Source organism: Grammomys surdaster, unplaced genomic scaffold (assembly GCF_004785775.1).
Source record: "Grammomys surdaster isolate TR1022 unplaced genomic scaffold, NIH_TR_1.0 186, whole genome shotgun sequence".
NCBI lineage: Eukaryota > Metazoa > Chordata > Mammalia > Rodentia > Muridae > Grammomys > Grammomys surdaster.
The window spans coordinates 3,577,797-3,603,901 of NW_021604631.1; the positions used below are offsets into that span (position 1 = coordinate 3,577,797).

Sequence of the window (26,105 nt, forward strand, 5' to 3'; positions counted from 1 at the left end):
AGACTCAAAGTCACACCCTCCGGGCATTGGCGGTCCCCATCTCATGCCTAAAACTAGCATTATAAGGAGGTAGGTAATGAAGTTTGGCTTCACAAGTGGAAATTACTAATTTATTAGAGTGCTTTGAGGTGGAAAATAGTCATGCAGATAAAGGGAAACCCACAGATGCATTCTACAAAGTCTTTAAAAAGCACTTTTGAAAATGTTCCACACCAAGAGTTACTAATAAATGCAAACGCTATATTCCTGGGGTGAAGGAACACTCTTTTATCTCAGAAAGTGAACTTGTTTAAGAGATGAAAATAAAATGCTCAGAAAGCGCACGATCATTTCCTGTACAGAAAGAAACTAGAAGGGGGAAAGACTGAGGTTCCTTGGGGTCAGTGTGATGATGGATTATGTTTAACATGCATCTTGCATCACTCTGGTGGATAGCATCCTTGGTTCTGCCAGTAATTCTCCCTGGTAAACACTTTCAAGGAGGTCACAGGCATGACCCAGGAATCCGAATCCTTAAATCCTAACTGACAACCCGCAGAATCGTCATGTGCCCAAAAAAATCTGCTGAGAACTTTGCAGCAATTGATTCTACTGTTCTATATTACAAGTCTAGGAGATATCCATTTTCTAGACTAAAAAGTTGACATTCAGAGTAATTTAAATAATTTCTTCACTTTGGACAGTGAGTGGCCAAGATACAAGTATACACGATAAAGATGTTCTCAGTAATGACTTAAGAAAATGGACGTTTTTGAGGCTTGCTTACTGAGAGTGTCACTTCTGTTTCTAGCTCCTCACAAAAGCCTGATCTGTTTGTGAGACTCTTTGCTGGCTATTTACTTACTTTCCTTTGTGGAATAGGTAGATCCTCTTAGGAAGAACAGATTCATGATGGCAAGCAAAAGCAGAACCAGAGTCTAGGGTCTAGGTTAATAAATGCCTGCGTTTTCTTCTTTGTTGCTTGTCAGGAATCTATTATTCTTTTATTTTTTTTCAGTTTCAGTGCGTGTGTGTGTGTGTGCTGTGTGTGTATATGTGTGTGCGTGTGTGTGCTGTGTGTGTGTATGTGTGTGTGTGCTGTGTGTGTATGTGTGTGTGCTGTGTGTGTGTATGTGTGTGTGTGCTGTGTGTGTGTGCTATGTGTGTATATGTGTGTGTGTGTGTGCTGTGTGCATTCACCAAAACCTCAGACATATTATGACAATGTGGATTTCTGAAGGCTTCTTAGAGATAACAGCAGATGGAATGTTTGTGAACTTATTTTCTATAGTACCCAACAGAGAGAAAAAACAATGAAAATAAAAATCAGATGTTTACTGACTGAAACCCAGTTCTAGGGTAGGCTGAGGGCAATAATGTTCAGAGCTGCCTTTCTCAAACAGGACTAAAATACCTGTATGGACACAGAGGGCAAAGACAGACCCTTACCATCCTTTACACCAGGATAGCTTTCATCAAGCAAATGAATTTGTGTCAGTCCTACTTAGACACAGCCATAGGATTTCCATTCCTCAATGAATTTATATTAGTGTATAATTTATCGTCTTTATGGTCAGCCTCTGTATATGAGCTTCATGTGAGTATTTCTTCTCAAAGATGAGAAACTTAGAAAGAAAAGGAACCGTGGCTTCGTTATTCTGTCTGGTCTTTTTAACACCCAGCCAAGGACAGAGTAACACAAGTTGAGCTGAATTCCCCTGGGCATAATAAACAGCAATTTCTCTGTCTCTGTGATCAACACAAGAGATATGTCCCCTTCTTTGCTATTTAGTTTAAGGTTTCAATGATTTCTTCCTTAATTCAATTTGGAAATGAAAGCCACATCCTGTAACACGTATCTATGTCATCATACGCAACATACATCACCAAGAGCACGTGTCGTCCTCAACTACACTTTAGAATAATCACATCGTGATATTATCGAACAAGTTTCATACTTTCAAATAATGGGTAAAAAATCTAGGAAGGAATTTCTCATTAAAATAAATGAAACCAAAAATTAGTCTATGCTCTGAACACAGGAAGTTCACATCTTTTATTTTCCTCGATAGACAGCAAAATCCCACCTCACCAAAGCATTGCCAATATACTCTGTTAACTACTGCTTCCCATTAATTGATGAAACACATAGGCACTGGCCTGTGCGGGGGGGGGGGGGACAGCAAAGACAGATAAATAAAAATCTGTTACTTTCTAATACATTAGTCACCATCAAAGAAATAAACAATCTCAATACTTCTCCACGACTATATATCTAATACAAAGTATATTGCATTTATTCTAACATTTCCCCACCTGGAAACACAGGGCTTAAGTATCTTCTGCAATCAACAAGCCTTCTTCTCAATGTGCCCTGTCACCTTTGTAGCAACCCCGGCACTTGCTGGCATGGGACTTAGGGGTGGTGGTGGTGGTGATTGCAAAGGTTGTGGTGTAGAAATTTGCAGATGGAGAACTGGGCTCTGGGGACAGACATGGAGAGATGCAGAAAAGGGCTGAGAGAGAAAGCTGTCATATTTGCACAGAAGAACCGCCAAATCAGAGCGCAGAGAAGATTTCATTGGCGGAGCCCCCTTCTAAGGCAACTAATCCTGTCAGAACGAAAGAAAATTGTAAATGCTCTCTCCAGAAACTGTCCGCCCATTGCAGCTAATAGAACACAAACGCACAAATAGAGACACCAACCACTCTCGCTCTGCTGCTACACACAGCGGGTGAGGGCGAGGAGACCAGTTCCTGAGAGCAGGCACGCGGGGGCACAGACACACTCACTCGCACACACGCACACACGCGCACACGCCAGCCTGCGGGCTTGGCCAGAGCCCTGAAGTCGCAGATCCCACTTGGAAATCGCCAGAGGCGCTGGGAGAAGTGGAGGAGCGCAGCTCCCAGACACTAATTACTACTTCCTCGGCACTCGGGTGAAGAAATGAAGCCCGCCCAGCTCTTCGCCACATCCAAGTCTCCTTTCTGTTTCGGTGTCCACAGTCATCTCCCTGAAAGCCAGGTTTGAAAGTCTTATTTTGCCTGTGTTTTGGGGGTGTGCTGCTCAGGGTTGCGGACAGATGCAATTTGACTCCAGTCTGAACAGACCTAGATTAGCCGAGTGACACGACCGATGCCCCACAGCCTTCTCCGATCCTTGGGGTCCGCAATCTCCCCGCCTCCCTTGCCCCACCCGTCTAAGTGCGGCGGCGACAACTAATCTTTCGCTTTTCTCTCGCAAGATCCAGGGAGAAGGCAGGCGGGCAGCCAGCTGAGGACTTACAGCCGTGCCGCTCGCTCCCAAGCCGGTCCAACCTTGAGCCCGCCAAAGGCTCCTAGCTCCAGCCAGACTCCACCAGATCGCAGCCCCGGGCGACTAAGTCAGCGACAGGTAAAGATTCTGCTATACCGCCCGGTTTTCTGATTGCTCACACCAAGGGCCCTGGTACCTCGCAGACCCTCCCCATCACCCGACCCTGGCCGCAGAGGGTCTGGGTTTGGAAGAATTGTTTTGGTGGTCCCCTACACGTGCAGGTTTTCCGATGGAAACTTTGGCATCTGGGGCTTGTTGGAGAGGACACGTACCTTGGAGGGTCTGAAAAAAAAAGGAAGCGTTTCACAGCTGGGGCGGGGGAAACCACTGGGTAGCTAAGTCCAGTGGAATGTGGCAAAAGCAGCCCGTGAGCGCCGATACCCCAGCATGGCTCTCTCTTTGAGCTTGGCATTCCCCCTCCCAACCCGCTGCTCCTCTTCATCCCTCCACTCCAGATGCTGCGGTGGGAAAGGCAACTGGAGCTCAGTCTCTCCTGCCGCTCACCCCTCCTCCTTAAGCCCCCCTTAAACCCTAGGGTCTGGGCACACTGTATTTAAGGTGGAGGCCCCTCTAGCCACCACTCCACGCTGTCCTCTGACTCAGCCTTGGGAGAGAGCCTTCCGGTGAGGGAGACAGGTTTTGTGCTGTTGTCCCCCGGACCTTGGCAGGGAGAATAAGGTTGGGGAAGGTTTTTAGGAGGAGGGAGAAGGGAGTCTTCCTCAAGCCTATTTTCCACCGCTGGCGCACAAGGTTGATTGTCCACTGTGGCTGTGGAAAGGGGCCCCAGTCCAGAGCTGATGAAGTCTCAGATGCTGCAGGACCTTGACCTCCCAACTAATGGTGGGTACTGGACCACTCTGCCGGTCTCAGATAGAGAATAGCTGTGGTGCAAATGACCTTTACTGTTGGCACCTGCGGAGCTAAGCTATCATCTCTAACTTGTGGCTCTGGGAGCGTCTGAGGTGCGGTCCAACCCCGGTTGAAGATACAAAATACAGAAATTCCACCTGTGCGCTCCACCCTTCCATGTCCCTGGAGTGTCAGAAGCCTAGCAAGCAGGGAGACTTGCTTTGCAGAGCGCTCCCAGGGTAAGAATTCACCCAAACTGACATCTATGGGGGAGGGGGATACTTTGCCTCTATCCTTCTATAGTATATGCATCATCTTTTCTATCTCCGGTCCTTCTGTGCCCTTACGGCTTTTCTGAACCACTAAATAGTCCAAGGGAGGGTCGACCGGTCTTTCAGTCTCTTTATGTGATGCAGACTCGGGAGCTTGTGTGCAAATGCCCACGGAGAGAAGTACTGGCTGCCAAGAGCTGGGAGGAGGGCAGAGAAATGGAAGTAAACGCTGAAGGCAAGTAAAATTGCCCGCTGACACATCACCCAAACTGCCCTTTCAAGTTCTGGTGTCACTTCAGCGTCCCTGAGTCTCTTCCTGCAACCCCACTACTCCAAAGCTTCCCACCGCAGGAAGCCCTTTGCCCTTATGCTCCAGGTCCAGACTCTCCCACGCTGACCTTACATCACTCTCTACTCCTTTTCTTTTCTTCCTGTCTGGTTTTGCCTCCCTCGTTCTTTATTTTTCGCTGGGTGGTAGTTGGTATATGGAAATCTTATGATGTTCTGTCCCTCCGGCATAAGCAGCCAGCAACACAAACACACATCCCAAAGCTATTCCATACACGCATTGGCGCTCCAGTGTTTGGCCACCTTTGGGCATTCCCCCAGCATCTGCAGCCTTGGTCATCTTTCCCAAGGCTTCTGCCTCAACCCAGCTGAATGGAGAGGGGAACCACTCCTATACCCTGGAGAAACCTCAGGACAGTCAAGTAGAATTGGGAATTTGAAGTAGAAGTGAGGTGGAGAGACTATACTGGGGCAGTTCAAAGAGGTGAGCACTCCTGAGGTGCCATGGAAAGCGATTTTCCCATCCCAACACTGGGTGTCTTGCCCCCAGTGCAACTAGCTGCATCTTTTTTCCAACCCTTGCAGGGTAGTCTGATAGCTGAGTGAGTGTCTGGAGAGGGCCTGCACTTTCTTGCAATTGGCACATTTCTGGATTCAGAGTTCTTTGCTCAAATAATCAGCTGAGCCCATAAAGTCCATGCTAACTAACTCTGGATTGTGGGGCAAAGGATTTCACGATGGTTTCTTCAGACAATTAGGTGCGTAAGCATAAACTGTCTTGATAAGCACGGGCTGGGTATGTTCTTTTGACTGCTAGCAATACCAGGGATCTTGATACACATACATAGAAACTTATCATCATCAGGCATCCCTGGATCATCTTGAAGAATTTTGCAAAGACACTGAATGACTGTAGAGAGAAAACCAGTCGATTTAGCTAAGACACAGTTTCATGCTGAGAATTATATTGGGCTACAACTGAGAAAGGGCACCTTTGAGGTTATTGTCAAAGATGAAAGACCTGTGTACCAACACTGTTACAGCCTTCCCCTAGGAAAGGGACTAAAGAGTCATGTTGAAGCCAGATTGTCACCCTGTCACTAAAAAGACATGTTGAAGTTTTGGCAATATAATGATAAACAACTTCTTATCAACTCTATGGACTTTCTGAGATGAAATAATATTGGCAAATGAGTTTTAAAATCCAAAACTCACTTCCTAAAGGCCAGGAACATCTCCCCAGGTTTGTCTATGGCTTGAAGGTTCTATGTATATAACAGAGTGGACATAGGGAAAAGTTGAGTTGTAGGACCCGAAAGTAAGAGTAGGCTGCCTGACAGATGTTTTGTCAGCCTGTAAAAGGAGAAATGATGTGTGCTTATATAAGTGTGCCTGAGGGTGCCTGGAGGGGAACTGGAGGAAGGAACTAGGTGGATTGCAATATCCCTATCATAGTTCAAGTGCATGAGAACCCAGAAAACATGTTTGAAGCTCTTAAGTGACTTCAGAGGCAGCTGTGGAAGAGATTAACAGTTAAAATATAGAAACTCTTCCTGCGGTGAGCTCCCATAGGCAACCATTGGGGGGAGGGGGGCTGGCGATAAACTGCTGTCTTTAAAAATAAAATGAATAAATTGCTCTGAAAGTGAATTTATCTCTTTCTTTGTCCAGACAGTTTTCCCTAATCCCCAAGCTGGGCAATTGAACACAAACTTAGAGGACAATTGCCAAATTCCAATCCAGAACAGCCCACTTCTAAGGCCAAGGATAACAGAGGGCTGGGGCATCTTCAGAGGTGTCTAGCCTGCTGGCTGTCAAGAGGGGGAACTGAAGGTCTGAGTGTCCAGTGGTCAGTGTAGAGTAAGCTGGCTGATGAGAAGGCATGTGTCTCCAAGACCCACTGCAATGGGTAGAGAAGAAGGAGGTGAAGAAGGGAATCAGAGCCGAATGTAAGAGAGGTGAAGAGGAAATGGGAGAAAGAGGAAGGGAACGAAAGGGCAGGATTCTGTGGATATGACCTTAATAAAGTGTGGTTCAGCCTCGACTCCTCACACTGGTCTTAATATACGTGAAACAATGATCCTAAGTATCTTTCCATGTAACTACCCAGAGAGCCTTCTTCATCCAATTTTAACATTTCTTCCTTTAATTCTATAAGGTGGAGAGTGACAAACAACATGTCAGAGTCCCCTTGAAAGACTGTTTTTATTCATAGAAATTACCTTTGCACTGGTATTTTAGTTTTAGTATCCATGCAGTGTCCCCACAAGGATTCAAATGTATTAAATGCTGGTAAATTCTCCTTGTGGCTATTTACAACTGCCCATCATTCTTATCATTTGTTTGCACTCCATTTCCTTTGGTTCATTGAGCAGATGTTCCGATCCCTTGCGTCGTTAGGGGTCAGCAATGCAAGTGTACTTTCTGCATATCCTAGGCTCTCCTGTGTTGTCTTGTGGTATAATGATATGTACATGTGTGCATGAATGTTCGTGTGTGTGGTGTGTGTGTGTTTAAGAGAGGCAGAGGGTAGATCATAGGGAGTAGGTCATCTTTTCTTAGGCATTTTCAAACTTTATGCTAAATTCCTGGTACTTTCCTAAGCAGCTTACATGCATTGTATTATCTGTTTTGCTACAAATCCTTATGATTTTAAATACTGTCAAGCACATCCCAGGAACTTAATAAATCTGTGCTGAACAAGTAAATATATGAATCCATTTTTCTCATTGCAACAATCCTAGGAGATAGATGCTATTTTCTTGATTTTACAGGAAAAGAAACCTACAGTCACAGAAATGCAGTGATGGCCCCAAATCACAAAAATAGTATGTTGCAGCCCCAAGTTACAAACACAGCCTGTTGGACTCCCTGAGGCTTCACTCTGATACTGTGTTAATCGACTGTATACAGAGGCATAACCTGCATTTTTCCTGTGTTTGGGGAAAGCAACACTGTGATATTCAGTTTTCAGTCATACTCTTTCCATCCGTTTAATTCAGCTCTGCTTTTTCTGCTTAGAGCCCCCTACGTTCAGGCAAAGAAACGTAAGATGAGTCAGTGCCAACTACATTCCTAATTGGCACAACGTGCTTATTCTGCTTAGTTATTATTTCTGGTGGAAGAAATCAAAGGCATTAAGAGTACCAGGCCAATTGCCAAGTGTCACATGCACCTCACAGCTAAGGCAGGAGAACCAAGTGCATGTCAGGTGCCTTCCAGTTGAACCCATGATAGGCAGATAAATAGATTTCCCAAAAGTGAAACATCTAAGTACTTCATGAGAAAGTTCACAAGTCGATGTCCATTCTAGCATCTCTCCATTGTATTGTGGTGAATTAATCTCTCTCTGTTCCCGCTTTGGACATTTGAGTTCTAAGTTTCAATGGCTTCTTTTAATTTTAATCAGACTTTATTGTCAATGTCATCTTGGCAAGGCAAATGTGACTTTGTGAACTGCTCTCAGCCAAGCTGGAGGACGAGAAGTTAGAGCTTCTATGCTTTCTATTCCTGTCTTACTTCATTCGTTTTCTTCTTTCTTCTCACATTCTGAAGTTCCTTTTATACTATGACCTAAATATACAATCATCTTAGCTGCTGCTGTTACCATGGTAATGTTTCATGGTAGATAAGGGTATACTTATAAGAATCTGTTTCTGTCATTAGTAATGGAATTCTTTCCCCCTCAACCTTTCTCCCTCCAGACAAGCCTACACCTAATGATGCCCTCTGGTGTTCAAAGGCAGAAAGCACACTGGTTTGTTTATGGTTATGGTTTGCTCATCACTGTTTAAAGCTTAGGAGACACTTTTTTAAATTTCAATTTGAAAATAAAAATAACTCAGATAAGGTTTAATTAGTATAGTTTAAACAATGATATTTTAAGAAGATTTTCTGTTTTCTAAGTATGTTAAAAGCTGTCTACCATGCAGAGATCTAGAAAGTTTTACATACATATGTAAATATTTAGACCTAGACACCCTTTTGTACTTAGGGGGATTGTGAAATGTTCTTATGGGAGACAGAGAGACTTCCAAGAGGAGAATTTAGTAGAATATCCTGTATGCTTTGATCTGCAAACCTTAAAAAAATTGAAGTCTTCTGACTTAATGGGGAGACTTGCTTGCTGGAAATGTCTAGACGTTTTACTCTTCGTCTGCATTAATGAGCACATTTTAATTAGTCACTCATAACCCAACAAGCTGACATGAAACTGATATGCTAAGAACACCTTATCTTTCTTTCTCACTCCAAATTCTACAGCTTCTTCTACTTCAGTGGCAAAGCAGACCGGTGCTCTCTTTGAGGCTTCTCCAGAGCCTGTCCCCAAATCTCCCTTGTCAGGGGGTTCTCAGTCCTTCATCATGATGCTTTGAACTGGCCCTCCAGTCGTCAGCTCTCTGTATTACATCTCCTTCTCTCCTTGCCAGACTTCCCTTTCATAATGCACATCTGAACATGTCATACTCTCTTTAAAAATTCTCCAGTGTTTCTCAAGTGGTTGTAATAAACTCTCCTATCACTGGTCAGTGAGGTTGTCTATCACTGATACAGTGAGACTGTCCATCTCTGATGCAGTGAGACTGACCATCACGGATGCAGTGAGACTGACCATCACGGATGCAGTGAGACTGACCATCACGGATGCAGTGAGACTGACCATCACTGATGCAGTGAGACTGACCATCACTGATACAGTGAGACTGACCATCTCTGATGCAGTGAGGTTATCTAGCACTGGTGCAGTGAGACTGACCATCACTGGTGCAGTGAGACTGACCATCACTGATGCAGTGAGACTGACCGTCACTGGTGCAGTGAGACTGTCCAGCACTGATGCAGTGAGACTGTCCAGCACTGATAAAGACTCTTTCCCCAGCTACATCTTTATTCATCATTTCTTCCTGTTTGGGCTGAAGAGAGAGAATTCATAGTAACTTGGTATCCTGACCCAATCACAGTAAAAACTCAACAACTATTAGCCAGTGTCTTCTTTCTTATCATTTTCTTCCTTTTCTCCTTCTCCTTCATTTAATTTGTCAATGATGTTGTTATTATTACAATAACCAATGAAAAGTAACCAGACTTTTATTTATATATAACAATAACATGGAATTTTTGGTATTTCATAGTTATAATTATGTATTTTTGAAGGAAAGACATGAGTTATCATTTTAAAGTATTCCATGGCTTTAGACAAATTGTTTTCCTCAATATTAAACTAAAGTATTTGAAAATGAAAGTATTTGTGAAGTTTAGCTGATTTAATCTGGTACTGGTCATAAACTAACATCTAGCACTTAAAACTTAAAATTAAGGAAAATAGAAGAACAGTGGATGTATTTTCATTAGTGATGAAAAGCATGCATTTATAATACACTTGTAATAAGAATTTAGTTTTTATACGCAATCTTAGGCAAAAGGCTGAGAAGTGATGAGATATAGATTGTTTTTTTTAAATAGCTGACTGACTTTCTAACAAAATGTTTGCATAGATGTTTATAACTCCATACATATTCATATTCTCTTTCTATTTTATTGTATAAAAATCTTCCTAGGCTACATACTAGCTTTGAGTCAGATGTCTAGTACTTGAAACAATGGACCAACCAAGCTGAACATCTGTATTTTCAAGATAAATTGAAATGAATAATTGAAGTGTGGTAGGGGGTGGTGTTCTGAAGTGTTATGTTTTCATTTGGCTCAAGAAGGCAGGACATCTGTTTTGGAGACTAAGTATCCGTTTACCCTTGGGTGCTGACCTCTAGACACACAAAAACACACGTTTTCAGCAGTCAGCATACATAGCCAGTGCTTTGAATGACAGGCTTCCGAGCACTGGCTAAATGACCACTACTTTCTCTGGCTTTTTAAAGAGAGTAATTCACAGGTTGAATGTCTAGAATACTCTGTTCTTCAGGGAGAGGTTATGAGTCAGCAATAAGTCTCTCAGGGATCTAGAGTTTTAGCAGGTACCTGATATGATCCCAAAGTAGGCAGTAGTGGAGCATATTTTAAGTAATAATAAAAAGTAATAGAAATAGTAAGATTTAGAACTTACCAGAAATTGAAGAGGGGGAAAAATGACAGAATACTCAACCCTGGAATGTTTCTATAGGACTTAACATGAAAGCTTTGTCTCCCCTTATAGACTGTCAAGATCCAGAGACAGTGATGTGCGTAGTCAGAAACTCCTGTCCTTCCAGTTTCATCCTTATAATTCCTCTCCCATTACTCCTCCTCCTCAGATGAGGAACCCCCCCCTTGGGTACCACCTCACCCTGGGACATCTAGTCATATCAGGACTAGGCACATCCTCTCCACTGAGTCCCACCTAGGCAGTCCAGCTAAGAGAAAGGGCTCCAATAGGAAACAGCCCTAGCTCCAACTGTTAGGGGTCCCACATGAAGATCAAGCTGTGCATCTGCTATATATGTGTAGGGGGCCTAGGTCCAGCCCCTGCATGTACTTTGGTTGGTGGTTCAGTCTCTGTGAGCTCCCATGGGCCCAGGTTAGTTGACTCTGTAGTTCTTCTTGTAGTATGCTTGACTTCTCCAGCTCACTCAATCCTATCTCCCACTCTTCCACAAGATTTCTAGATCTCCGCTTGATATTTAGCTGTAGGTGTCTGCATCCGTTTTGATCTGCTGCTGGATGAAGTTTCTTAGGAGACATTTATGCTAGGCTCCTGTATGAAAGCATAGCAGGGTATCATTGATAGTGTCAGGGGTTGGTTCTCTCAAATGGAATGGGTCTCTAGTTGGGCCAGTTATTGGTTGGTCGTTCCCTCAATCCCTGATCCATCTTTATCACTGAGGAGGGAACAACAGGCAGATTTAAAGGGGGCATCCCATTGACAATTTGGTACCAGAGACTGATAAAAACAAGGACCAAGAGAAAAGGGAGACTGATATAAAGGTAAGTCTCATTTACAATGATCATTCAGAAAATTAACTTATAGGGAAGACAGACAATAGAGCTCTTATTAAAGAGAAGAGTCTGAGGTGAGGCTCAGAACCACCATGTTGGCCAGTAGCCTGGGGAGGCCAATTTGTCTATTTACTATTTGGAAGTGGTAGAACATGAAAAGTCTCTTGGGAGCTATGTTGAGGCACAGAGGCAAAGGCTTCTGAATTCCCTAGACACAAAATATTTCACAGGTATTTATCAAAAGTGTGTAGCATTTCTTTTGATTAGGGCAAAACCAAGTCATGAGCTGACAAGATGATTTATTCCTTGTCTTGTTTTATACATCTCCTCCCATAGTCTTTCTCCATAAAGCAATTGCTCTTACTTAACGCTGACTTCTGTATTGCAAATACACAACTGAAGAGCCAAAGGACCTGATTGTTGGGGGCAGTAAAACATCAAGAGATTAATTCTCTCCCTATTTTTGTGTCCGTTGTCAATTCCTAACTGTTTGTACACCCAAAGACTCCAGAGAATCATCACTGTCTATTGGTAAATGTTAATATTAGCTAATTTTTGCTATAAATTAATTGAAATGTCACACTCCTGTGTTTCCATATCAGTCAATATTCTTACATACTGACACCTTTAATCAAGGATTATCTTTCACAAGGGACTGGCAACAGGGCCGTAATTAATTAAGGTGATAATTGCTCCCCTCTCTTGCAGTTTGTGGTTACATAACACCTTCTGCAGGAAATTCACAATCTCAGCAATCTTCTTTAAATGCTCCCACTTACATGAAGATGCCTCAGCTTCCATCTCTGCAAGGGCTTTCCAAACTTTTTAATTAATTTTATTTTTTTAGCAGTAAAGGAGGTCATATTTATTCTCCAGTGAGTTTTCTTACTTACAGAAGTAAAATGGCATTTTTCCATTATTGAAGTGTCTAGATGAATCCCAAGGGCTGGTTTCCATAAAAGAGTAAGACTTTGTCAGGCATCTCTCCTTTGATGTACACTTGCTTGGCTTAGTTTCTGTCTTGCAACTCATGTCCCATGGTTCTTTCTCCTTAGATTTGTTTCCTCTTCCCCAGTCCTCAGCTAGTAAATTTCTGTGTAGCATTGTATAAAGTTTGTTAGGTTCTCTGGGCTGGTGCGGTATCATTATTTCAGTAGACATGGGTTCTAGATTATAATTGGCAGTCCTCTTATCCTATCTCATGATAGATATGGCTCCCCTCCTCAGTGTTGGCACTTCTTGGTATCTGGGATACTCTTTCAGAAATAACTGATAGTTGCTCTAAATCCATGATGCAATGTCCCTAAGTCCTCAGAATCCATGAAATCCTTGTACCATATATTGATCAGATTTTCTAAAAGTGATATGATCCTGCTTGCTTCTCTTAATTAAATTTATTTCTTTTACTTGCAGCAAACCCTTACTTGATTATATTTATGAATTACTATTCATCTCAAACCTAATGTGGTATTACTTGATATTTCTAATATAATTGAAATGAGACTGAATATCAACAAGTCAGTCATCTAAAACTCAGATTACTTTTCTGCCCTTATGATTTATAATTTTTCTTGCCACATTAAGTTTTTAAAATAGTCTTTATGTTTCGGTACAGTTTGAATTCACAAAACTACTCTGAAAGATATGGAGTGTTATCACCGATTGCATGTCCCTCTACACCCAAGGGTTCTTCACAAAGCAAACATCCTCTAGAGAGTGACAGCATCATCATATGAGCTTATCAATTACATTAGACATTCTTCTTGAGGTTATTAATTATAGATTCTTGAACAAAAAGATAATGGTGCACACACATAGAGATTATACAATGCAATATGATTCCATTCCTATGAAAATCTTCTATGTCCCACCTATTGACCCAACTGACCTTCCTGACTACTGAGCATAATTTCTTTGTTCTTCTGTCTCTAGTTTTACCTCTTCTAGAACACTGTATCAGTAGGATGATTTAACAACCCACTTTACCTAGCGGTAAGCATTTACCTTTCTTTACACTACTTTTCACTGTTAGTAATTTCTTTTCAGATCAGAATAATATTCTCTTAGGCCAGTTGTTTTTTCTCCCTAGAATTTAAAGTTTTCCCCTTGTCCCTTCAATACATTTTTTTTTAGCTATATACTTTAGAAATATTCTCCTCTCACCATATATAATACACTTTTATTCTTATACTAGATTTTCTCTGCTCTTTCATTCCTATATTCTTAAACCCTATAAATTTTTAGTGATTACCAGAGATTTCATGTTCTAAATATTTTAATTATTTCTGGGTTATTCTTTCTGTTAGTTAGTTACCCCTGTTGCAGTGTTTAATAAGAGTATGGCTCTGCTACTTGCCATTATGTAGATCTTATTAACTATTTTTCCACTATTATATTTCACAAAAGATATTTTTAATAATTCAAACAAACTATCATATACCCAGTTGTGATGACTCTTCTGCTCCCTGGTGTCTAGCTGAGGAATAGGGAGGAAAAGACATCGCATAGCTGTGTCTTTTCCATTTCTCTTTATCACTCGATTTCCAAGACTCGGCTGTCATGATAATGCCACAGTTCAATAAAAAGGCTAAACACTTCAATGAAAGTTTCAACTATGAAAGACATATGACCTCTGGATGAAAGGTCACAAGTCTGAACTTGGCTTACCAGTATCCCATTTCTGTTCAGAAGCAAGATGAGTCCTGAGGGGTCATTTAGCATTTCTCTGGACTGTGACCTTTTCTTTATTCTCAGTCTTCAGTCAGATTGATGCAGTTTGATAACTTAATGTAGCCATTCTGGCTATTAGACATGGGATTTACATTTGATAACTAATGATATCCACTAACTTCAACCTCCCTTTTAGCACTTCACTGAGTCCTATGATTATTTTTCTTGAATTTATATTCAAACCCATGATACATACAGTTAAATTCTCATTGATATTGTCGGTTCTCATTAGAAGAAACCTACTGCATAAGGTGAGGAGTAATAATTTTTTCTCTCTTTTAGAAATTATTTTAATTTTCCTTTTTCTAAGCATTGAATCTGGTATCTATTTATAATCTTAGCACAAAGATAAACTCAAGAAATATTATCTAATGATGATTTTTATGCCTTAGTCTCTCTAAAGTTCCAAGATTCCTTCTATCCCAGTATACTTCTGTTGCTTCTACGATGTAAATTATCTTCTGAAATAATATGAGACTCTATAAAATTTCCCCTTAGGAAAAAGTATTCCCGTAGGATGCATTTTTCCATATTGAAAACCAACACTCCATTAAGTTTCAGCAAAAATTTTCCAAGGCTGCCCTTGTAGGTATATGATAGTATCATTTGTTTAAGCTTATTCTATTCTGTCTCAAGCAGATGAACTTGCAACAGGAGAAAGCTCCTGTGACTATGTATCGCAATGGATGACCACATGTGTTGAAACAGCACACATTTCCCCCAGTACTAGAAATAGATCATATCATTTCTTTTTAGTTGACTGAAAGGCAAATGATCAAATACAAACAGCAGTTTTGATCATGAAACCATGAATTATGCTGAGTAATGATGAAATTGGAGCATTTGTTTATCCTTGTATTCATTCATTTCATAAATATTTACTAATCATCTACTTTTTAATAAAACTGTGTTCGTTCCTCAGTCAACCTAACCTTCACTCTGTCATATATCAACAGAGGAAGAAAAACTAGTTTGTTAAGTCTCCACTTCCACTCTCTGTAATGGGGAAGCCTTATGTTTATTCATATCAGCCATGCCATGACCTTCCATAGCCATAGAAAGATAGTCCTACCTAAGAGGAGCTGTCAACATGTACTAGGAGCTTAGAAAGAGAGGATCCAGACAGCTCTCTTTGATTTTTGATCTAGATAAGCCTCAAGCAGAATATATTAGTGGTAAATTATATAAATTGTATATGTTTTATTGAAACTTTACCTGTTATCTCCATCTACATACATTCAAGAAATCCATGGGTTGCTCATTATGATCGAGTCTGATACCTTTAATTTTATAGTTAAATCTATTATGACCAAAAAGCACTAGTAGGTTTAAAACTCATGTTCACAGTATTGGAACCAGGTTTGAAGTATAAACATCCCGGCATTTAACCCAAATTCAACATCATCATTGGTCTAACTGCCTCTGTAGAAAATGTCACTCACTGACTTTTAATCTTAGACATTAGTTCCTCCTAAGAAACCTCTGGTTATATAAAACCCCCTTCTTTTACTTTCTTGTTTGTATATACCTTATTTCTCTTTTTCTAATTACTATCCCTTTTTCGCTGATAGCTTAGGAAGGCATCCCATTATTTAACAGTGTTATATTTATTGGCAATGCATGAGTTAATTAATGATTTCAAAACTTTAATGGTGGGTAAGAAATTAGCCCAGCCTATCAGAACTTGTGTGGGTTGTTCTATCACCGATCTCAGTGCTATTGATAATCAATTCTGGCCAATGAGACCTTCTAATCTTCATAGCAGATACTTTCAAATGTTTTAGACATTTGGTGACTGTTATCCACATTTTTATTCTTGATATTCATGTAAATTAATAAATACTAGTGCCTTGTGTTTGTTAATGCTTATACAAAGAAATAAACAACCTTTTAACACTATAAAATAAAAAATAATTGAAAATAAGTTAGACATTGTATTGATGTTTCTTCTTGAAAAATATATGACAACTTCAAAAAGTAGGTGTCAGAATGATAATGAATTTTTGTAGTTTGTTTGTTTGTTTTGTTTTTTGTTTTTTTTGAGATTTTTCCCCACGGGGTTTCTTTGTGTAGCCCAGGCTGTCCTGGAATTTGTTCTGTAGACTTGGCTGCCCTTGAACTTAGAGATTCATCTGCCTCTGCCTCATTATTGTTGAGATGTCAGGAGTGTGTAGCGAGCCTTTAAAGGCTAGGCTCACAACCAAAAGGGTAAATGAAAATTTTAATTAACCTACATTAAATTCTACTTTTTTTATTTGCTTTCTCATTTTATAAGGTCACCAGGAAACTCTGTTCTTATATCTATTGCCAGATTTTTCAAAAATTGTCCATGCAGGATCTTTAGAGCAAAAAAGAGACAAATTAGGAAGACACGTTTTGATGTGATCTCTCTTAATTATGTCAATGGACTTTTCTTCCAAGTTACCATTACTTCATCCTGATGTCCCAATAGCAATACTTGTATTCAGTTTGTCATAAATCTTTTTGAGATGAAATATTGGGCTTTTATTGTTTTTGTTTTGTTTTCTGTTGGTATTTATCTCTGTCTTTATCAGGAGGGGAGAGGAGACATAATTGGTGGTGAGTTCTGGCGCTGGTGTGGTCTGGGACACTGAATATCTCATGGACCTGAGAAATTCAAGGGGAACTGCCAGAATGCAGTAGCTCAGACCACTGTCACTCTTACTGGGAACTTGATGTGCTCCTGGAGAATTCTGGGAAGGCACTTGCAAAGCTATTTTAAGAGGTGTTTGGAATAGTCAGAGGACAGGGGAGTGTAGGCAAACATGTCAGAAGCCTTGTTTGTAAATACTGTATTCTCTTCAGGGGTTACTCAGTGACAAAATCAAAGAGGATGTCATGCCAAAGAACAAAGCTGCTTATCTCCACCTGACGGAAATTCCACCCTAAATAGAGTGTGTGAAAATTAGAATTTAAGTGTTTCACTGAGTGACAGGAAGTTTGGTCTTGTTCTTTTGCTTTGTGTCTTTTAATATGACTTCTCCTAACTTAGATGCTGGTGCCATTAGTGGATACCAGGAATCCACTAGAAAATAGATAAGATTTTATGTTCAGAGAAACCGAATTTGAAGCAGTGGAAAGCTAATTTGCCTCCAAACTCTTTAAGAAATGTTCCATTCATCTTTGTATGGGCCCAGAGGGAAAGGGATTTGGACAGGAACGGCCATTTTTCCTTGGCAAGTGTTGTGTCCATGACAATGGATCAGAGGAGAGACAAATAAAGCCCCAGAGTCTTCTGAATTCCTGGTCAGTGAAAACCCAAGGCTTCTAGAAAATTGGGACAGGCTTCTGACAAAGACAAGTAGGTCTTAGAAGCTCTCTTCAACTCCACCTCTACCTCAAAAATAGCCTAAATCTCAGAGGCAGCAAATGTACCCACATATAAAGAAGATGCTATCCCTGCCCCATTCACCCATACCTTGAAAAAAACCCAACTCTCATGTCAGTTTTATTTTCCTTTTGTGATCCCACATTTGAAAGTCCATTTGTGTCCCCTTTCATTATTTATCTATTTTACAGAAGACAGACACAGGTGCTCTGTAAGGGATAACTATTCTTATACCAGAAGCACCGGTGACTCATTTGCTCTTCAACATGTATTACTCAAAAATTATGTGCATCTAGATTTGCAGCTAGACAGCTAGCATGCATATCGGGTTCATTATAATTCTAATCCTTGTAGTCTGTCATAGGAGATAAGGTAAAAAAACCTCACAAAACATGGGTGTTATATTGGAGGATTTAGGACTCGTGAAATCACAAAGGATTCAGAGTGATCAGTTCAGTTGCTCATGGTTTAATGAAAGCACTAACAGGTCAATTGGGCTTCAGTGGGTTGAAAGGGAGAAATAAGAACCCCTCAGAGAATATAGAGCATGTGACAAATTAAAAAAATGGAACATGCCAAGTTCTGCATACATATACATCATATACATCATATACATCATATACATCATATACGTCATATATGTCATATACATCATATACATATACATCCTATACATCCTATACGTCATATACATCATATACATCATATACGTCATATACATCATATACGTCATATACATATACATCATATATATCATATACATCATATACATATACATCCTATACATCCTATACATCCTATACATCCTATACATCCTATACGTCCTATACGTCATATACGTCATATACATCATATACGTCATATACGTATACATCCTATACATCCTATACATCCTATACGTCATATACGTCATATACATCATATACGTCATATACGTCATATACATATATATCATATACATCATATACATCATATATGTCATATACATATACATCCTATACGTCATATACATCATATACATCATATACGTCATATACATATATATCCTATACATCCTATACATCATGTACATGATGTACATCATATAGATCATATACATCATATACATATATGCATCATATACATCATATACATATATACATCATATACATCATATACATATATACATGGGAAAGGAAGGTAGAGAGTACATCACCTTAGGCTGAATAGTGAAGAGTCAGTGAGCCATTCCAACATTTATCATATGCATTGCATGTGCGAAATCTATAACCAATCAAAAGCATTTTGTATAGGTCACATTATTTCCCTATTCTATTTTATTTGAAAGCTACTGAGTCGAATCATAAGAAGAGTATGTAAAAAACCATTGTGGAGGACGTTAGATTAGTCAAATGACACCATCTAGCTCATACCTATTACAGCATGCTAAGAAAGAGTGGACCCATGAAAACATGAAATAACAATTCTCTATTTGTCTTGAACTCTTCCCTTCACACCCTCAAATAGACTGGACTCGGATAGAATAGTAAGACTATTTTATTGTGTATCTCTAAGCAAGTCACTGAAGAAAACAGAAAACTATCTCACTGTTTCTGTTTTGTCTTTGTAGACACAGAGAGGCTTTTCACTTTATGATATTTCTTATTAAGTAAAGCAAAGTAAGGGAAACACAGTGAGTCAAATCACGTTGCTCTAATGGATGAATCCAGTATCTCTTCTCTCAAACAGCTACTCAATTGGTAGCACACGTTGGGTGATATAACAAGTATACCATTTTCTTCTTGCTGGATCCATTCACTTTAAATATTCTACCTGCAGACTAACTATGACTTACATTCATCTCCTAAAAGAACCCTTTAAAACATGAAATAGATTAATATATCCACCATCTTAGTTTACCTTTGTTTATTTTATGGGTGGTAATAACAAACTGAGGAAATGTAAAATTACTAATGTAGAGTTATTTGTCCCAGCTGGAATGACATGACCAAGAGGAAATGTATTCAGCTCCCATGCCATCATATTTTTATCTTGAACGTACACCATGTCATTGCCAGAATTGTCCTGACCTAACTCATCTGCAATAAATCATCTAGGTGAGTTATAGAGAAATAAACTAGTAATGATCAGCTTAAGCTTTTTTTCTTTAACTGGAGGATTTTCATAAAGAGATAGTACAAAAAAATGGGTTCATTTGATGATTATCTGGAGGCCAAAGTAGTAATTCTGATGCTTTTAAATTTTTTTATTGGGTATTTTATTTACATTTCAGATGTTATCCCCTTACCCCACTTCCCCCCCCCCAGGAACACCATATCCCATACCCCCTCCTCCTGTTTCTATGAGGATGTGCCCCCACCTACCTCCCTTACTCCCACCTCCCCATTCTTGAATTCCCCCACACTCAGTGTCCACCCTTCATGGGACCAAGGATCTCCTCTCCCACCTATGCCCGACAAGGTCATCCTCCCCTACATTTACAGATGGAGCCATGAGTCCCTCTCTATGTGCTCCCAGACTGGTGGTTTATACTCTGGGAGCTCTGGTTGGTTGGTATTGATGCTCACATCATGGGGCCACAAACCCTTTCAGCTCCTTCAGTCTTCTCTCTAACTCCTTCATTGGGAACCCCTTGATCAGTTTAATGGTTAGCTGTGAGCATCCACCTCTGAATATGTCAGACTCTGGCAGACCTCTAAGGAGACAGCTATATCAGGCTCCTGTCAGCATGCACTTCCTGACATCCACATCGGCATCTACCTTTGGTGACTGAACATGGGATGGGCACCCAGGTGGAACAGTCTCCAGACTGCCCCTCCTTCAGTTTCTGTCCCACACTTTGTCTCCATATTTGCTCCCTTGAGTATTTTGTTACTCCTTCTAAGAAGGACTGAAGCATCCACATTTGGTCTTCCTTCTTCATGAGCTTCATGTGGTCTGTGAGTTGAATCTTGGGTATTTCAAGCTTCTGGGATGATATCCAATTATCAGTGAGTGCATACTATGCGTGTTCTTTTGTGACTGGGTTACCTTACTCAGGATGATATTTTCTAGTTCCATCCATTTGCCTAAGAATTTCATGAACTCATTGTTTTTAATAGCTGAGTAATACTCCATTGTGTAAATATACTACATTTTTTCGTATCCATTCCTCTGTTGAAGGACATCTTGGTTCTTTCCAGCTTCTGGCTATTATAAATAAGGCTGTTAGGAACATAATGAAGCATATGACTTTGTGATATGTTGGGACATCTTCTGGGTATGTGCCCAGGAGTGGTGTAGCTGGGTCCTCAGGTAATGCTATGTCCAATTTTCTGAGTAACCACCAGAGTGTTTTTCAGAGTAGTTGCACCATCTTGCAATCCCACCAACAATGGAGGAGTGTTCTTCTTTCTCCACATCCTCGCCAGCATCTACTATCATTTGAGTTTTTGATCTTAGCCATTCTGACTGCTGTGAGGTGGAATCTCAGGGTTGTTTTGATTTGCATTTCCCTGATGACTAAGGATGCCGAACATTTCTTTAGGTGCTTATCACACATTTGAGTTTCCTCAGTTCTTTGTTTAGCTCTGTACCCCATTTTTAATAGGGTTATTTGGTAGTCTAGAGTCTAATTTCTTGAGTTTTTTGTATATTTTGGATTTAGCCCACTACTGGATGTGGGATTGATAAAGATCTTTTTCCAATCTGTTGGTTGCCATTTTTTCCTATTGACAGTGTCCTTTGCCTTACAGACACTTTGCAATTTTATGAGGTCCCATTTCTCAATTTTTGATCTTAGAGCAAAAGCCATTGGTGTTCTGTTCAGGAACTTTTCCCCTGTGCCCAAATATTCAAGGTTCTTTCCCACCTTCTCTTCTATTAGTTTTAGTGTATCTGGTTTTATGTGATGGTTCTTTAACCACTTGAACTTGAGCTTTGTACAAGGAGATAAGAATGGATCGACTTGTATTCTTCTACATGTTGTCCTTCAGTTGAACCAGCACCATTTGTTGAAAATGCTGTCCTTTTTCCACTGGACAGTTTTAGCTCCTTTGTCAAAGATCAAGTGACCTTAGGTGTGTGGGTTCTGGTCTTCAATTCTATTCCATTGATCTTCCTGCCTGTCTCTGTACCAATATCATGCAGTTTTTATCACTATTGCTCTGTAGTACAGATTGAGGTCAGGGATGTTGATTCCTCCAAAAGTTCTTTTATTGTTCAGAATAGTTTTCGCTATCCTGGGTTTTTGTTATTCCAAATGAATTTGAGAATTTCTCTTTCTAACTCTGTGAAGAATTGTGTTGGGGTTTTAATGGGGATTCTATTGAATCTATAGATTGCTTTTGGCAAGATGGCCATTTTTACTAAATTATTCCTGCCAATCCATGAGCATGGGAGATGTTTCCATCTTCTAAAACTTTTTTGATTTTTTTCTTCAGAGACTTGAGGTTCTTGTCATACAGATCTTTCATTTGCTTGGTTAGATTCATGCCAAGGTATTTTATATTATTTATGACTCTTATGAAGGGTGTCATTTCCATAATTTCTTTCTGAGCCTGTTTATCTTTTGAGTGTAGGAAGGCTACTGATTTGTTTGAGTTGATTTTATATCCAGCCACTTTGCTGAAGTTTTTTTTTTTTTAATCAGGTTTAGGAGTTCTCTGGTGGAAGTTTTGGGGTCCCTTATGTATACTGTTATATCATCTGCAAATAGTGATATAGAGACATCTGCCTTTCCTATTTGCATCCCTTTGACTTACTTTTGTCATCTAATTGCTCTAGCTAGGACTTCCTGTACTATATTGAATAGGTAGGGAGAGAGTGGGCAGCTTTGTCTAGTCCCTGATCTTAGTGGGATTGCTTCAAGTTTCTCTCCATTTAGTTTGATGTTGGCTACTGGTTTGCTGTGTATTGCTTTTCCTATGTTTAGGTATGGGCCTTGAACTCCTGTTCTTTTCAAGACTTTTACCATGAAGGGATGTTGAATTTTGTCAAATGCTTTCTCAACATCTAGTAAGATGATCATTTTTGAGTTTGTTTATATGGTGGATGACATTGATGGATTTCTGAATATTGAACCATCCCTGCATTCCTGGAATAAAGCCTACTTGATCATGATGGATGATTGTTTTGATGTGTTCTTGGATTCGGTTTGTGAGAATTTTATTGAGTATTTTTGCATCAATATTCATAAGGGAGATTGGTCTGAAGTACTCTTTCTTTGTTGGGTCTTTGTGAAGTTTAGGTATGAGTTTGATTGTAGCTTCTTAGAACAAATGGAGTAGTATTCCTTTTGTTTCTATTTTGTGGAATAGTTTGGAAAGAATTGGTATTAGGTCTTCTTTGAAGGTCTGATAGAATTCTACACTAAAACCATCTGGTCCTGGGCTTTTTTTGGTAGGGAGACTTTTAATGACTGCTGCTATTACTTTAGGGGATATGGAACTGTTTAAATGGTTTATTTGCTCCTGATTTAACTTTGGTACCTTGTATCTGTCTAGAAAATTGTCCATTTCATCCAGATTTTCCAGTTTTCTGGAGTATACGGCTTTGTAGTAGGATCTGATGATTTTTTTTAATTTCCTCATTTTCTGTTGTTATATCTCCCTTTTCAGTTCTGATTTTATTAATTTGGATACTTTCTCTGTGCCCTCTGGTTAGTCTGGCTAAGGGTTTATCTATCTTGTTGATTTTCTCAAAGAACCAGCTTCTGGTTTTGTTGATATTTTGTATAGTTCTTTCTGTCTCTACTCGGTTGATTTCAGCCCTGAGTTTTATTATTTCCTGCCTTCTACTCCTCTTGGGTGTATTTGCTCCCTTTTGTTCTAGAGCTTTCAGTTGTGCTGTCAAGTTGTTAGTGTATGCTTTTTCCAGTTTGTTTTTGTAGGCACTTAATGCTATGAGTTTTCCTCTTAGCACTGTTTTCATGGAGTCCCACAAGTTTTGATATGATGTGTCCTCATTTTCATTAAATTCTAAAAAGTCTTTAATTTCTTTTTTTATTTCTTCCTTGACCAAGTCATCATTGAGTAGAACATTGTTTAATTTCCATGTGTATGTGCGATTTCCATTATTTTGTCACTATTAAAGACCAGCCTTAGTCCATGGTGGTCTGATAGCATGCAAGGGATTATTTCAATCTTTTTGTATCTGTTGAAGCCTGTTTTGTGACCAATTATATGGTCTATTCTGGAGAAGGTACCATGAGGTGATGAGAAAAAGGTATATTCTTTTGTTTTAGGATGAAATGTTCTATAGACATCTGTTAAATCCATTTGGTTCATAACTTCTGTTAATTCCACTCTGTCTCTGTTTAGTTTCTGTTTCCATGATCTGTCCATTGCTGAGAGTGGGGTGTTGAAATCCTCCACTATTATTGTGTGAGGTACAATGTGTGCTTTGAGTTTTAGTAAAGTTTCTTTTATGTATGCAAGTACCCTTGTATTTGGAGCATAGATGTTCAGAATTGAGAGTTCATCTTGGTAGATTTTTCCTTTGATGAGTATGAAGTGTCCTTCCTTATCTCTTTTGATAACTTTTGGTTGAAAGTCAATTTTATTTGATATTAGAATGGCAACTCCAGCTTGTTTCTTGGGACCATTTGCTTGGAAAATTGTTTTCCATCCTTTTACTCTGGGGTAGTGTCTGTATGCAGCAAAATTCTGGATCCTGTTTATGTATCTAGTCTGATAGTCTACATCTTTTTTTTGGAGAATTGAGCCCATTGATATTAAGAGATATTAAGGAAGAATGATTGTTTCTTCCTGTTATTTTTGTTATTAGTGGTAGAATTATGTTTGCATAGCTATTTTCTTTTGGGGCTATTGGAAGATTACTTACTTGCTTTTTCTAGGTTGTAGTTTCCCTCCTTGTGTTGGAGTTTTCCATTAATTATAGATTGTAGTTGCACTTTTTAGTGCTGGATTCATGGGAAGATATTGTATAAATTTGGGTTTGTCATGGAATATCTTGGTTTCTCCATCTATAGTGATTTAGAGTTTTGCTGGGCATATTAATCTGGGCTGGCATTTGTGTTCTCTTAGGGTCTGTATGATATCAGTCCAGGATCTTCTGGCTTTTATAGTCTCTGGTGAGAAGTCTGGTGTAATTCTCTAGGTCTGCCTTTATATGTTACTTTACCTTTTTCCCTTACTGCTTTTAGTATTTTTTCTTTGTTCTATGTATTTGATGTTTTGATTATTATGTAAGGGGAGGAATTTCTTTTCTGGTTTAATCAATTTGGAGTTCTGTAGGCTTCTTGTATGTTCATGGACATCTCTTTTTTTAGGTTAGGGAAGTTTTCCTCAATAATTTTGTTGAAGATATTTACTGGCCCTTTAAGTTGGGAATCTTCATTCTCATCTATACCTATTATCCTTAGGTTTGGTCTTCTCACTGTGTCCTGGATTTCCTGGATGTTTTGGATTAGGAGCTTTTTGCATTTTGCATTTTCTTTGACAGTTGTGTCAATGTTTTCCATGGTATTTTCTGCACATGAGATTCTCTCTTCTATCTCTTGTATTCTGTTGGTGATGCTTGTGTCTATGACTCATGGTCTCTTTCTTAGGTTTTCTATCTCCAGGGTTGTCTCCCTTTGAGATTTCTTTATTGTTCCTACTTCCATTTTTAAATCCTGGATGGTTCTGCTTAATTCCTTCACCTGTTTGGTTGTGTTTTCTTGCAATTCTTTAAGGGGTTTTTGTGTTTCCTCTTTAAGGGCTTCTATCTGTTTACCTGTGTTCTCCTGAACTTCTTTAAGGGAGGTATTTATGTCCTACTTAAAGTCTTGTACCATCATCATGAGAAGTGATTTTAATCCTGAATACTGCTTTTCCGGTGTGATGGGGAGTCCAGGACTTGCTATGGTGGAAGAACTGGGTTCTGATGATGCCAAGTAACTGTGGTTTCTGTTTCTTATGTTTTTGTACTTGCCTTTTGCCATCTGGTTAACTCTATTGCTACCTACACTCACTATCTTTGACTGCAGCCTGCCTTTCCAGTTATCTTGCTTTTTTCAGAACTCCTCAGAGTCCAGATATCTCTGTGATCCTAAGCTCCTTGGTGGAAGAGCTCCTGGGACTCAGGCTGCCTCTGGGATCCTGAAATCCTAATGCTCTGAGTGCAGTGATTCCTCTAGGATGGCTCAGGATATGATGTCTTCATGGCAGCAGATCAGTTAGGTATCTGTTCCAGCCAAAAGAACCAAGGGAGGGGCGGAGGGGAGTGGTATTCCAGAAGGGCTGGGTTTGTGTGGCTGATGGGTCTTGAGTACCTCAGGCTCCCAGTTGTAGCTCTGGGGCATAGAGTAGTGGGAAGGGTTCTTATCCGCTCCCCTGAGTGCAGTGGCTCCTCTAGGATGTCTCAGGATATCCTAGAGGATATCCTCTAGGATGGTATCTTCAAAGGA

General features: G+C 39.8%; 1 protein-coding gene across 1 annotated transcript in view; it reads left to right on the forward strand.

Annotated features, from left to right (window-relative positions):
• The first annotated feature begins 2,722 nt into the window (after window positions 1-2,722).
• Chrm2 (cholinergic receptor muscarinic 2) overlaps window positions 2,723-26,105 on the forward strand; it is a 132,768-nt gene continuing 109,385 nt past the window's right edge. The window contains exons 1-2 of the mRNA XM_028768452.1: window positions 2,723-3,007; window positions 3,228-3,376. The gene's annotated coding sequence lies outside the window, so the exon portion shown is untranslated. The remainder of the gene's footprint in view (window positions 3,008-3,227; window positions 3,377-26,105) is intronic.